This window comes from Argiope bruennichi, chromosome 11 (assembly GCF_947563725.1).
Source record: "Argiope bruennichi chromosome 11, qqArgBrue1.1, whole genome shotgun sequence".
Taxonomy (NCBI): Eukaryota; Metazoa; Arthropoda; class Arachnida; order Araneae; family Araneidae; genus Argiope; species Argiope bruennichi.
Window position 1 is genome coordinate 678176 of NC_079161.1, and position 15515 is coordinate 693690.

Genomic DNA, 15515 nt, shown 5'->3' on the forward strand with positions numbered 1-15515 from the left:
AAGAGAAGGAATGTGTCTGCGCATGCCCAGTGTCCCGGACCGAACTGAGACTTTTATGTGTACAATTTCTTCATTTTTTAAGTATTTTTATATATAATATTGAAATCTTTGTTAATTCTGTTCAAAATTTTACTTCCTGAAAAGAAAAATAATAATTTTCTCTATACTTCAAATTAAAAAAAAATAATAATAATATGATGAAAAGTGAAAGTAAAACGAATGGTAAGAGCGCGTATCGAACCTACGACCACTTGTTCGCAGGCTGACACTCGGACCACTAGGCAACATACGATCCGTTATGAGGTGGAATTTAAAGCCACATGTTTATTTATTTATTTTCATTCTATAATGGTGCAAATCCATGCATGAAAGCCATGTGTATAACAGAAGGAATGAGTCTGCGCATGCCCAGAGTCTCTGACCGAACTGAGACTTTTATTTGTACAATTTCTTTATTTTGGAAATATTTTTATATATAATATTGAAATCTTTGTTAATTTTGATCAAAATTTTTCTTCCTGAAAATAAAAATAATAATTTTATCTATACTTAAAATTAAAATAATAATAATATGATGAAAAGTGAAAGTAAACGAATGGTAAGAGTGCGGATCGAACCTACGACCACTTGTTTGCAGGCTGACACTCGGACCACTAGTCAAGATAGTATCCGTTGGGAGGTCGAATTTAAAGCCACATGTTTATTTATTTATTTTCATTCTATAATGGTGCAAATCCATGCATGAAAGCCATGTGTATAACAGAAGGAAAGAGTCTGCGCATGCCCAGAGTCTCTGACCGAACTGAGACATTTATTTGTACAATTTCTTTATTTTGGAAGTATTTTTATATATAATATTGAAATCTTTGTTAATTCTGTTCAAAATTTTTCTTCCTGAAAAGAAAAATAATAATTTTCTCTCTACTTAAAATTAAAAAAAAAAAACAATAATATGATGAAAAGTGAAAGTAAAACGAGTGGTGAGAGCGAGGATCGAACCTACGACCACTTGTTCGCAGGCTGACACTCGGACCACTATGCAACATACGATCCGTTGGGAGGTCGAATTTAAAGCCACATGTTTATTTATTTATTTTCATTCTATAATGGTGCAAATCCATGCATGAAAGCCATGTGTATAAGAGAAGGAATGAGTCTGCGCATGCCCAGAGTCTCTGACCGAACTGAGACTTTTATTTGTACAATTTCTTTATTTTGGAAGTATTTTTATATATAATATTGAAATATTTGTTAATTCTGTTCAAAATTTTACTTCCTGAAAAGAAAAAAAAATCATTTTCTCTATACTTAAAATTAAAAAAATAATAATAATATGTTGATGAAAAGTGAAAATAAAACGAATGGTGAGAGCGCGGATCGAACCTACGACCACTTGTTCGCAGGCTGACACTCGGACCACTAGGCAACATACGATCCGTTGTGAGGTCGCATTTAAAGCCACATGTTTATTTATTTATTTTCATTCTATAATGGTGCAAATCCATGCATGAAAGCCATGTGTATAAGAGAAGGAATGAGTCTGCGCATGCCCAGAGTCCCGGACCGAACTGAGACTTTTATGTGTACAATTTCTTCATTTTTTAAGTATTTTTATATATAATATTGAAATCTTTGTTAATTCTGTTCAAAATTTTACTTCCTGAAAAGAAAAATAATAATTTTCTCTATACTTAATATTAAAAAAAAAATAATATGATGAAAAGTGAAAGTAAAACGAACGGTGAGAGCGCGGATCGAACCTACGACCACTTGTTCGCAGGCTGACACTCGGACCACTATGCAACATACGATCCTTTGGGAGGTCGAATTTAAAGCCACATGTTTATTTATTTATTTTCATTCTATAATGGTGCAAATCCATGCATGAAAGCCTTGTGTATAAGAGAAGGAATGAGTCTGCGCATGCCCAGAGTCTCTGACCGAACTGAGACTTTTATTTGTACAATTTCTTTATTTTGGAAGTATTTTTATATATAATATTGAAATATTTGTTAATTCTGTTCAAAATTTTACTTCCTGAAAAGAAAAAAAAATCATTTTCTCTATACTTAAAATTAAAAAAATAATAATAATATGTTGATGAAAAGTGAAAATAAAACGAATGGTGAGAGCGCGGATCGAACCTACGACCACTTGTTCGCAGGCTGACACTCGGACCACTAGGCAACATACGATCCGTTGTGAGGTCGCATTTAAAGCCACATGTTTATTTATTTATTTTCATTCTATAATGGTGCAAATCCATGCATGAAAGCCATGTGTATAAGAGAAGGAATGAGTCTGCGCATGCCCAGAGTCCCGGACCGAACTGAGACTTTTATGTGTACAATTTCTTCATTTTTTAAGTATTTTTATATATAATATTGAAATCTTTGTTAATTCTGTTCAAAATTTTACTTCCTGAAAAGAAAAATAATAATTTTCTCTATACTTAAAATTAAAAAAAAAATAATAATAATATGATGAAAAGTGAAAGTAAAACGAATGGTAAGAGCGCGTATCGAACCTACGACCACTTTTTCGCAGGCTGACACTCGGACCACTAGACAACATACGATGCGTTGGGAGGACGAATTTAAAGCCACATGTTTATTTATTTATTTTTATTCTATAATGGTGCAAATCCATGCATGAAAGCCATGTGTATAAGAGAAGGAATGAGTCTGCGCATGCTCAGAGTCTCTGACCGAACTGGGACTTTTATTTGTACAATTTCTTTATTTTGGAAGTATTTTGATATATAATATTGAAATCTTTGTTAATTCTGTTCAAAATTTTACTTCCTGAAAAGAAAAATAATAATTTTCTCTATACTTAATATTAAAAAAAAAAATATGATGAAAAGTGAAAGTAAAACGAGTGGTGAGAGCGCGGATCGAACCTACGACCACTTGTTCGCAGGCTGACACTCGGACCACTATGCAACATACGATCCGTTGGGAGGTCGAATTTAAAGCCACATGTTTATTTATTTATTTTCATTCTATAATGGTGCAAATCCATGCATGAAAGCCATGTGTATAAGAGAAGGAATGAGTCTGCGCATGCCCAGAGTCTCTGACCGAACTGAGACTTTTGTTTGTACAATTTCTTTATTTTGGAAGTATTTTTATATATAATATTGAAATCTTTGTTAATTCTGTTCAAAATTTTACTTCCTGAAAAGAAAAATAATAATTTTCTCTATACTTAAAATTTAAAAAAAAATAATAATATGATGAAAAGTGAAAGTAAAACGAAAGGTGAGAGCGCGGATCGAACCTACGACCACTTGTTCGCAGGCTGACACTCGGACCACTAGGCAACATACGATCCGTTGGCAGGTCGAATTTAAAGCCACATGTTTATTTATTTATTTTCATTCTATAATGGTGCAAATCCATGCATGAAAGCCATGTGTATAAGAGAAGGAATGAGTCTGCGCATGCCCAGAGTCTCTGACCGAACTGAGACTTTTATTTATACAATTTCTTTATTTTGGAAGTATTTTTATATATAATATTGAAATATTTGTTAATTCTGTTCAAAATTTTACTTCCTGAAAAGAAAAATAATAATTTTCTCTATACTTAATATTAAAAAAAAAATAATATGATGAAAAGTGAAAGTAAAACAAACGGTGAGAGCGCGGATCGAACCTACGACCACTTGTTCGCAGGCTGACACTCGGACCACTAGGCAACATACGATCCGTTGTGAGGTCGCATTTAAAGCCACATGTTTATTTATTTATTTTCATTCTATAATGGTGCAAATCCATGCATGAAAGCCATGTGTATAAGAGAAGGAATGAGTCTGCGCATGCCCAGAGTCCCGGACCGAACTGAGACTTTTATGTGTACAATTTCTTCATTTTTTAAGTATTTTTATATATAATATTGAAATCTTTGTTAATTCTGTTCAAAATTTTACTTCCTGAAAAGAAAAATAATAATTTTCTCTATACTTAAAATTAAAAAAAAAATAATAATAATATGATGAAAAGTGAAAGTAAAACGAATGGTAAGAGCGCGTATCGAACCTACGACCACTTGTTCGCAGGCTGACACTCGGACCACTAGGCAACATACGATCCGTTATGAGGTGGAATTTAAAGCCACATGTTTATTTATTTATTTTCATTCTATAATGGTGCAAATCCATGCATGAAAGCCATGTGTATAACAGAAGGAATGAGTCTGCGCATGCCCAGAGTCTCTGACCGAACTGAGACTTTTATTTGTACAATTTCTTTATTTTGGAAATATTTTTATATATAATATTGAAATCTTTGTTAATTTTGATCAAAATTTTTCTTCCTGAAAATAAAAATAATAATTTTATCTATACTTAAAATTAAAATAATAATATTATGATGAAAAGTGAAAGTAAACGAATGGTAAGAGTGCGGATCGAACCTACGACCACTTGTTTGCAGGCTGACACTCGGACCACTAGTCAACATAGTATCCGTTGGGAGGTCGAATTTAAAGCCACATGTTTATTTATTTATTTTCATTCTATAATGGTGCAAATCCATGCATGAAAGTCATGTGTATAACAGAAGGAAAGAGTCTGCGCATGCCCAGAGTCTCTGACCGAACTGAGACTTTTATTTGTACAATTTCTTTATTTTGGAAGTATTTTTATATATAATATTGAAATCTTTGTTAATTCTGTTCAAAATTTTTCTTCCTGAAAAGAAAAATAATAATTTTCTCTCTACTTAAAATTAAAAAAAAAAACAATAATATGATGAAAAGTGAAAGTAAAACGAGTGGTGAGAGCGCGGATCGAACCTACGACCACTTGTTCGCAGGCTGACACTCGGACCACTATGCAACATACGATCCGTTGGGAGGTCGAATTTAAAGCCACATGTTTATTTATTTATTTTCATTCTATAATGGTGCAAATCCATGCATGAAAGCCATGTGTATAAGAGAAGGAATGAGTCTGCGCATGCCCAGAGTCTCGGACCGAACTGAGACTTTTATTTGTACAATTTCTTTATTTTGGAAGTATTTTTATATATAATATTGAAATCTTTGTTAATTCTGTTCAAAATTTTTCTTCCTGAAAAGAAAAATAATAATTTTCTCTCTACTTAAAATTAAAAAAAAAAACAATAATATGATGAAAAGTGAAAGTAAAACGAGTGGTGAGAGCGCGGATCGAACCTACGACCACTTGTTCGCAGGCTGACACTCGGACCACTAGGCAACATACGATCCGTTGTGAGGTCGCATTTAAAGCCACATGTTTATTTATTTATTTTCATTCTATAATGGTGCAAATCCATGCATGAAAGCCATGTGTATAAGAGAAGGAATGAGTCTGCGCATGCCCAGAGTCCCGGACCGAACTGAGACTTTTATGTGTACAATTTCTTCATTTTTTAAGTATTTTTATATATAATATTGAAATCTTTGTTAATTCTGTTCAAAATTTTACTTCCTGAAAAGAAAAATAATAATTTTCTCTATACTTAATATTAAAAAAAAAATAATATGATGAAAAGTGAAAGTAAAACGAACGGTGAGAGCGCGGATCGAACCTACGACCACTTGTTCGCAGGCTGACACTCGGACCACTATGCAACATACGATCCTTTGGGAGGTCGAATTTAAAGCCACATGTTTATTTATTTATTTTCATTCTATAATGGTGCAAATCCATGCATGAAAGCCTTGTGTATAAGAGAAGGAATGAGTCTGCGCATGCCCAGAGTCTCTGACCGAACTGAGACTTTTATTTGTACAATTTCTTTATTTTGGAAGTATTTTTATATATAATATTGAAATATTTGTTAATTCTGTTCAAAATTTTACTTCCTGAAAAGAAAAAAAAATCATTTTCTCTATACTTAAAATTAAAAAAATAATAATAATATGTTGATGAAAAGTGAAAATAAAACGAATGGTGAGAGCGCGGATCGAACCTACGACCACTTGTTCGCAGGCTGACACTCGGACCACTAGGCAACATACGATCCGTTGTGAGGTCGCATTTAAAGCCACATGTTTATTTATTTATTTTCATTCTATAATGGTGCAAATCCATGCATGAAAGCCATGTGTATAAGAGAAGGAATGAGTCTGCGCATGCCCAGAGTCCCGGACCGAACTGAGACTTTTATGTGTACAATTTCTTCATTTTTTAAGTATTTTTATATATAATATTGAAATCTTTGTTAATTCTGTTCAAAATTTTACTTCCTGAAAAGAAAAATAATAATTTTCTCTATACTTAAAATTAAAAACAAAATAATAATAATATGATGAAAAGTGAAAGTAAAACGAATGGTAAGAGCGCGTATCGAACCTACGACCACTTTTTCGCAGGCTGACACTCGGACCACTAGACAACATACGATGCGTTGGGAGGACGAATTTAAAGCCACATGTTTATTTATTTATTTTTATTCTATAATGGTGCAAATCCATGCATGAAAGCCATGTGTATAAGAGAAGGAATGAGTCTGCGCATGCTCAGAGTCTCTGACCGAACTGAGACTTTTATTTGTACAATTTCTTTATTTTGGAAGTATTTTTATATATAATATTGAAATATTTGTTAATTCTGTTCAAAATTTTACTTCCTGAAAAGAAAAATAATAATTTTCTCTATACTTAATATTAAAAAAAAAATAATATGATGAAAAGTGAAAGTAAAACAAACGGTGAGAGCGCGGATCGAACCTACGACCACTTGTTCGCAGGCTGACACTCGGACCACTAGGCAACATACGATCCGTTGTGAGGTCGCATTTAAAGCCACATGTTTATTTATTTATTTTCATTCTATAATGGTGCAAATCCATGCATGAAAGCCATGTGTATAAGAGAAGGAATGAGTCTGCGCATGCCCAGAGTCCCGGACCGAACTGAGACTTTTATGTGTACAATTTCTTCATTTTTTAAGTATTTTTATATATAATATTGAAATCTTTGTTAATTCTGTTCAAAATTTTACTTCCTGAAAAGAAAAATAATAATTTTCTCTATACTTAAAATTAAAAAAAAAATAATAATAATATGATGAAAAGTGAAAGTAAACGAATGGTAAGAGCGCGTATCGAACCTACGACCACTTGTTCGCAGGCTGACACTCGGACCACTAGGCAACATACGATCCGTTATGAGGTGGAATTTAAAGCCACATGTTTATTTATTTATTTTCATTCTATAATGGTGCAAATCCATGCATGAAAGCCATGTGTATAACAGAAGGAATGAGTCTGCGCATGCCCAGAGTCTCTGACCGAACTGAGACTTTTATTTGTACAATTTCTTTATTTTGGAAATATTTTTATATATAATATTGAAATCTTTGTTAATTTTGATCAAAATTTTTCTTCCTGAAAATAAAAATAATAATTTTATCTATACTTAAAATTAAAATAATAATATTATGATGAAAAGTGAAAGTAAACGAATGGTAAGAGTGCGGATCGAACCTACGACCACTTGTTTGCAGGCTGACACTCGGACCACTAGTCAACATAGTATCCGTTGGGAGGTCGAATTTAAAGCCACATGTTTATTTATTTATTTTCATTCTATAATGGTGCAAATCCATGCATGAAAGTCATGTGTATAACAGAAGGAAAGAGTCTGCGCATGCCCAGAGTCTCTGACCGAACTGAGACTTTTATTTGTACAATTTCTTTATTTTGGAAGTATTTTTATATATAATATTGAAATCTTTGTTAATTCTGTTCAAAATTTTTCTTCCTGAAAAGAAAAATAATAATTTTCTCTCTACCTAAAATTAAAAAAAAAAACAATAATATGATGAAAAGTGAAAGTAAAACGAGTGGTGAGAGCGCGGATCGAACCTACGACCACTTGTTCGCAGGCTGACACTCGGACCACTATGCAACATACGATCCGTTGGGAGGTCGAATTTAAAGCCACATGTTTATTTATTTATTTTCATTCTATAATGGTGCAAATCCATGCATGAAAGCCATGTGTATAAGAGAAGGAATGAGTCTGCGCATGCCCAGAGTCTCGGACCGAACTGAGACTTTTATTTGTACAATTTCTTTATTTTGGAAGTATTTTTATATATAATATTGAAATCTTTGTTAATTCTGTTCAAAATTTTTCTTCCTGAAAAGAAAAATAATAATTTTCTCTCTACTTAAAATTAAAAAAAAAAAACAATAATATGATGAAAAGTGAAAGTAAAACGAGTGGTGAGAGCGCGGATCGAACCTACGACCACTTGTTCGCAGGCTGACACTCGGACCACTAGGCAACATACGATCCGTTGTGAGGTCGCATTTAAAGCCACATGTTTATTTATTTATTTTCATTCTATAATGGTGCAAATCCATGCATGAAAGCCATGTGTATAAGAGAAGGAATGAGTCTGCGCATGCCCAGAGTCCCGGACCGAACTGAGACTTTTATGTGTACAATTTCTTCATTTTTTAAGTATTTTTATATATAATATTGAAATCTTTGTTAATTCTGTTCAAAATTTTACTTCCTGAAAAGAAAAATAATAATTTTCTCTATACTTAATATTAAAAAAAAAATAATATGATGAAAAGTGAAAGTAAAACGAACGGTGAGAGCGCGGATCGAACCTACGACCACTTGTTCGCAGGCTGACACTCGGACCACTATGCAACATACGATCCTTTGGGAGGTCGAATTTAAAGCCACATGTTTATTTATTTATTTTCATTCTATAATGGTGCAAATCCATGCATGAAAGCCTTGTGTATAAGAGAAGGAATGAGTCTGCGCATGCCCAGAGTCTCTGACCGAACTGAGACTTTTATTTGTACAATTTCTTTATTTTGGAAGTATTTTTATATATAATATTGAAATATTTGTTAATTCTGTTCAAAATTTTACTTCCTGAAAAGAAAAAAAAAATAATTTTCTCTATACTTAAAATTAAAAAAATAATAATAATATGATGATGAAAAGTGAAAATAAAACGAATGGTGAGAGCGCGGATCGAACCTACGACCACTTGTTCGCAGGCTGACACTCGGACCACTAGGCAACATACGATCCGTTGTGAGGTCGCATTTAAAGCCACATGTTTATTTATTTATTTTCATTCTATAATGGTGCAAATCCATGCATGAAAGCCATGTGTATAAGAGAAGGAATGAGTCTGCGCATGCCCAGAGTCCCGGACCGAACTGAGACTTTTATGTGTACAATTTCTTCATTTTTTAAGTATTTTTATATATAATATTGAAATCTTTGTTAATTCTGTTCAAAATTTTACTTCCTGAAAAGAAAAATAATAATTTTCTCTATACTTAAAATTAAAAAAAAAAAAATAATAATATGATGAAAAGTGAAAGTAAAACGAATGGTAAGAGCGCGTATCGAATCTACGACCACTTGTTCGCAGGCTGACACTCGGACCACTAGGCAACATACGATGCGTTGGGAGGACGAATTTAAAGCCACATGTTTATTTATTTATTTTTATTCTATAATGGTGCAAATCCATGCATGAAAGCCATGTGTATAAGAGAAGGAATGAGTCTGCGCATGCTCAGAGTCTCTGACCGAACTGGGACTTTTATTTGTACAATTTCTTTATTTTGGAAGTATTTTGATATATAATATTGAAATCTTTGTTAATTCTGTTCAAAATTTTACTTCCTGAAAAGAAAAATAATAATTTTCTCTATACTTAATATTAAAAAAAAAATATGATGAAAAGTGAAAGTAAAACGAGTGGTGAGAGCGCGGATCGAACCTACGACCACTTGTTCGCAGGCTGACACTCGGACCACTATGCAACATACGATCCGTTGGGAGGTCGAATTTAAAGCCACATGTTTATTTATTTATTTTCATTCTATAATGGTGCAAATCCATGCATGAAAGCCATGTGTATAAGAGAAGGAATGAGTCTGCGCATGCCCAGAGTCTCTGACCGAACTGAGACTTTTGTTTGTACAATTTCTTTATTTTGGAAGTATTTTTATATATAATATTGAAATCTTTGTTAATTCTGTTCAAAATTTTACTTCCTGAAAAGAAAAATAATAATTTTCTCTATACTTAAAATTTAAAAAAAAAATAATAATATGATGAAAAGTGAAAGTAAAACGAAAGGTGAAAGCGCGGATCGAACCTACGACCACTTGTTCGCAGGCTGACACTCGGACCACTAGGCAACATACGATCCGTTGGGAGGTCGAATTTAAAGCCACATGTTTATTTATTTATTTTCATTCTATAATGGTGCAAATCCATGCATGAAAGCCATGTGTATAAGAGAAGGAATGAGTCTGCGCATGCCCAGAGTCTCTGACCGAACTGAGACTTTTATTTATACAATTTCTTTATTTTGGAAGTATTTTTATATATAATATTGAAATATTTGTTAATTCTGTTCAAAATTTTACTTCCTGAAAAGAAAAATAATAATTTTCTCTATACTTAATATTAAAAAAAAAATAATATGATGAAAAGTGAAAGTAAAACAAACGGTGAGAGCGCGGATCGAACCTACGACCACTTGTTCGCAGGCTGACACTCGGACCACTATGCAACATACGATCCTTTGGGAGGTCGAATTTAAAGCCACATGTTTATTTATTTATTTTCATTCTATAATGGTGCAAATCCATGCATGAAAGCCTTGTGTATAAGAGAAGGAATGAGTCTGCGCATGCCCAGTATCTCTGACCGAACAGAGACTTTTATTTGTACAATTTCTTTATTTTGGAAGTATTTTTATATATAATATTGAAATATTTGTTAATTCTGTTCAAAATTTTACTTCCTGAAAAGAAAAAAAAAAATAATTTTCTCTATACTTAAAATTAAAAAAATAATAATAATATGATGATGAAAAGTGAAAATAAAACGAATGGTGAGAGCGCGGATCGAACCTACGACCACTTGTTCGCAGGCTGACACTCGGACCACTAGGCAACATACGATCCGTTGTGAGGTCGCATTTAAAGCCACATGTTTATTTATTTATTTTCATTCTATAATGGTGCAAATCCATGCATGAAAGCCATGTGTATAAGAGAAGGAATGAGTCTGCGCATGCCCAGAGTGCCGGACCGAACTGAGACTTTTATGTGTACAATTTCTTCATTTTTTAAGTATTTTTATATATAATATTGAAATCTTTGTTAATTCTGTTCAAAATTTTACTTCCTGAAAAGAAAAATAATAATTTTCTCTATACTTAAAATTAAAAAAAAAAAAATAATAATATGATGAAAAGTGAAAGTAAAACGAATGGTAAGAGCGCGTATCGAACCTACGACCACTTGTTCGCAGGCTGACACTCGGACCACTAGGCAACATACGATCCGTTATGAGGTGGAATTTAAAGCCACATGTTTATTTATTTATTTTCATTCTATAATGGTGCAAATCCATGCATGAAAGCCATGTGTATAACAGAAGGAATGAGTCTGCGCATGCCCAGAGTCTCTGACCGAACTGAGACTTTTATTTGTACAATTTCTTTATTTTGGAAATATTTTTATATATAATATTGAAATCTTTGTTAATTTTGATCAAAATTTTTCTTCCTGAAAATAAAAATAATAATTTTATCTATACTTAAAATTAAAATAATAATATTATGATGAAAAGTGAAAGTAAACGAATGGTAAGAGTGCGGATCGAACCTACGACCACTTGTTTGCAGGCTGACACTCGGACCACTAGTCAACATACGATCCGTTGTGAGGTCGCATTTAAAGCCACATGTTTATTTATTTATTTTCATTCTATAATGGTGCAAATCCATGCATGAAAGCCATGTGTATAAGAGAAGGAATGAGTCTGCGCATGCCCAGAGTCCCGGACCGAACTGAGACTTTTATGTGTACAATTTCTTCATTTTTTAAGTATTTTTATATATAATATTGAAATCTTTGTTAATTCTGTTCAAAATTTTACTTCCTGAAAAGAAAAATAATAATTTTCTCTATACTTAAAATTAAAAAAAAAAAAATAATAATATGATGAAAAGTGAAAGTAAAACGAATGGTAAGAGCGCGTATCGAATCTACGACCACTTGTTCGCAGGCTGACACTCGGACCACTAGGCAACATACGATGCGTTGGGAGGACGAATTTAAAGCCACATGTTTATTTATTTATTTTTATTCTATAATGGTGCAAATCCATGCATGAAAGCCATGTGTATAAGAGAAGGAATGAGTCTGCGCATGCTCAGAGTCTCTGACCGAACTGGGACTTTTATTTGTACAATTTCTTTATTTTGGAAGTATTTTGATATATAATATTGAAATCTTTGTTAATTCTGTTCAAAATTTTACTTCCTGAAAAGAAAAATAATAATTTTCTCTATACTTAATATTAAAAAAAAAATATGATGAAAAGTGAAAGTAAAACGAGTGGTGAGAGCGCGGATCGAACCTACGACCACTTGTTCGCAGGCTGACACTCGGACCACTATGCAACATACGATCCGTTGGGAGGTCGAATTTAAAGCCACATGTTTATTTATTTATTTTCATTCTATAATGGTGCAAATCCATGCATGAAAGCCATGTGTATAAGAGAAGGAATGAGTCTGCGCATGCCCAGAGTCTCTGACCGAACTGAGACTTTTGTTTGTACAATTTCTTTATTTTGGAAGTATTTTTATATATAATATTGAAATCTTTGTTAATTCTGTTCAAAATTTTACTTCCTGAAAAGAAAAATAATAATTTTCTCTATACTTAAAATTTAAAAAAAAAATAATAATATGATGAAAAGTGAAAGTAAAACGAAAGGTGAAAGCGCGGATCGAACCTACGACCACTTGTTCGCAGGCTGACACTCGGACCACTAGGCAACATACGATCCGTTGGGAGGTCGAATTTAAAGCCACATGTTTATTTATTTATTTTCATTCTATAATGGTGCAAATCCATGCATGAAAGCCATGTGTATAAGAGAAGGAATGAGTCTGCGCATGCCCAGAGTCTCTGACCGAACTGAGACTTTTATTTATACAATTTCTTTATTTTGGAAGTATTTTTATATATAATATTGAAATATTTGTTAATTCTGTTCAAAATTTTACTTCCTGAAAAGAAAAATAATAATTTTCTCTATACTTAATATTAAAAAAAAAATAATATGATGAAAAGTGAAAGTAAAACAAACGGTGAGAGCGCGGATCGAACCTACGACCACTTGTTCGCAGGCTGACACTCGGACCACTATGCAACATACGATCCTTTGGGAGGTCGAATTTAAAGCCACATGTTTATTTATTTATTTTCATTCTATAATGGTGCAAATCCATGCATGAAAGCCTTGTGTATAAGAGAAGGAATGAGTCTGCGCATGCCCAGTATCTCTGACCGAACAGAGACTTTTATTTGTACAATTTCTTTATTTTGGAAGTATTTTTATATATAATATTGAAATATTTGTTAATTCTGTTCAAAATTTTACTTCCTGAAAAGAAAAAAAAAAATAATTTTCTCTATACTTAAAATTAAAAAAATAATAATAATATGATGATGAAAAGTGAAAATAAAACGAATGGTGAGAGCGCGGATCGAACCTACGACCACTTGTTCGCAGGCTGACACTCGGACCACTAGGCAACATACGATCCGTTGTGAGGTCGCATTTAAAGCCACATGTTTATTTATTTATTTTCATTCTATAATGGTGCAAATCCATGCATGAAAGCCATGTGTATAAGAGAAGGAATGAGTCTGCGCATGCCCAGAGTCCCGGACCGAACTGAGACTTTTATGTGTACAATTTCTTCATTTTTTAAGTATTTTTATATATAATATTGAAATCTTTGTTAATTCTGTTCAAAATTTTACTTCCTGAAAAGAAAAATAATAATTTTCTCTATACTTAAAATTAAAAAAAAAAAAATAATAATATGATGAAAAGTGAAAGTAAAACGAATGGTAAGAGCGCGTATCGAATCTACGACCACTTGTTCGCAGGCTGACACTCGGACCACTAGGCAACATACGATGCGTTGGGAGGACGAATTTAAAGCCACATGTTTATTTATTTATTTTTATTCTATAATGGTGCAAATCCATGCATGAAAGCCATGTGTATAAGAGAAGGAATGAGTCTGCGCATGCTCAGAGTCTCTGACCGAACTGGGACTTTTATTTGTACAATTTCTTTATTTTGGAAGTATTTTGATATATAATATTGAAATCTTTGTTAATTCTGTTCAAAATTTTACTTCCTGAAAAGAAAAATAATAATTTTCTCTATACTTAATATTAAAAAAAAAATATGATGAAAAGTGAAAGTAAAACGAGTGGTGAGAGCGCGGATCGAACCTACGACCACTTGTTCGCAGGCTGACACTCGGACCACTATGCAACATACGATCCGTTGGGAGGTCGAATTTAAAGCCACATGTTTATTTATTTATTTTCATTCTATAATGGTGCAAATCCATGCATGAAAGCCATGTGTATAAGAGAAGGAATGAGTCTGCGCATGCCCAGAGTCTCTGACCGAACTGAGACTTTTGTTTGTACAATTTCTTTATTTTGGAAGTATTTTTATATATAATATTGAAATCTTTGTTAATTCTGTTCAAAATTTTACTTCCTGAAAAGAAAAATAATAATTTTCTCTATACTTAAAATTTAAAAAAAAAATAATAATATGATGAAAAGTGAAAGTAAAACGAAAGGTGAAAGCGCGGATCGAACCTACGACCACTTGTTCGCAGGCTGACACTCGGACCACTAGGCAACATACGATCCGTTGGGAGGTCGAATTTAAAGCCACATGTTTATTTATTTATTTTCATTCTATAATGGTGCAAATCCATGCATGAAAGCCATGTGTATAAGAGAAGGAATGAGTCTGCGCATGCCCAGAGTCTCTGACCGAACTGAGACTTTTATTTATACAATTTCTTTATTTTGGAAGTATTTTTATATATAATATTGAAATATTTGTTAATTCTGTTCAAAATTTTACTTCCTGAAAAGAAAAATAATAATTTTCTCTATACTTAATATTAAAAAAAAAATAATATGATGAAAAGTGAAAGTAAAACAAACGGTGAGAGCGCGGATCGAACCTACGACCACTTGTTCGCAGGCTGACACTCGGACCACTATGCAACATACGATCCTTTGGGAGGTCGAATTTAAAGCCACATGTTTATTTATTTATTTTCATTCTATAATGGTGCAAATCCATGCATGAAAGCCTTGTGTATAAGAGAAGGAATGAGTCTGCGCATGCCCAGTATCTCTGACCGAACAGAGACTTTTATTTGTACAATTTCTTTATTTTGGAAGTATTTTTATATATAATATTGAAATATTTGTTAATTCTGTTCAAAATTTTACTTCCTGAAAAGAAAAAAAAAAATAATTTTCTCTATACTTAAAATTAAAAAAATAATAATAATATGATGATGAAAAGTGAAAATAAAACGAATGGTGAGAGCGCGGATCGAACCTACGACCACTTGTTCGCAGGCTGACACTCGGACCACTAGGCAACATACGATCCGTTGTGAGGTCGCAT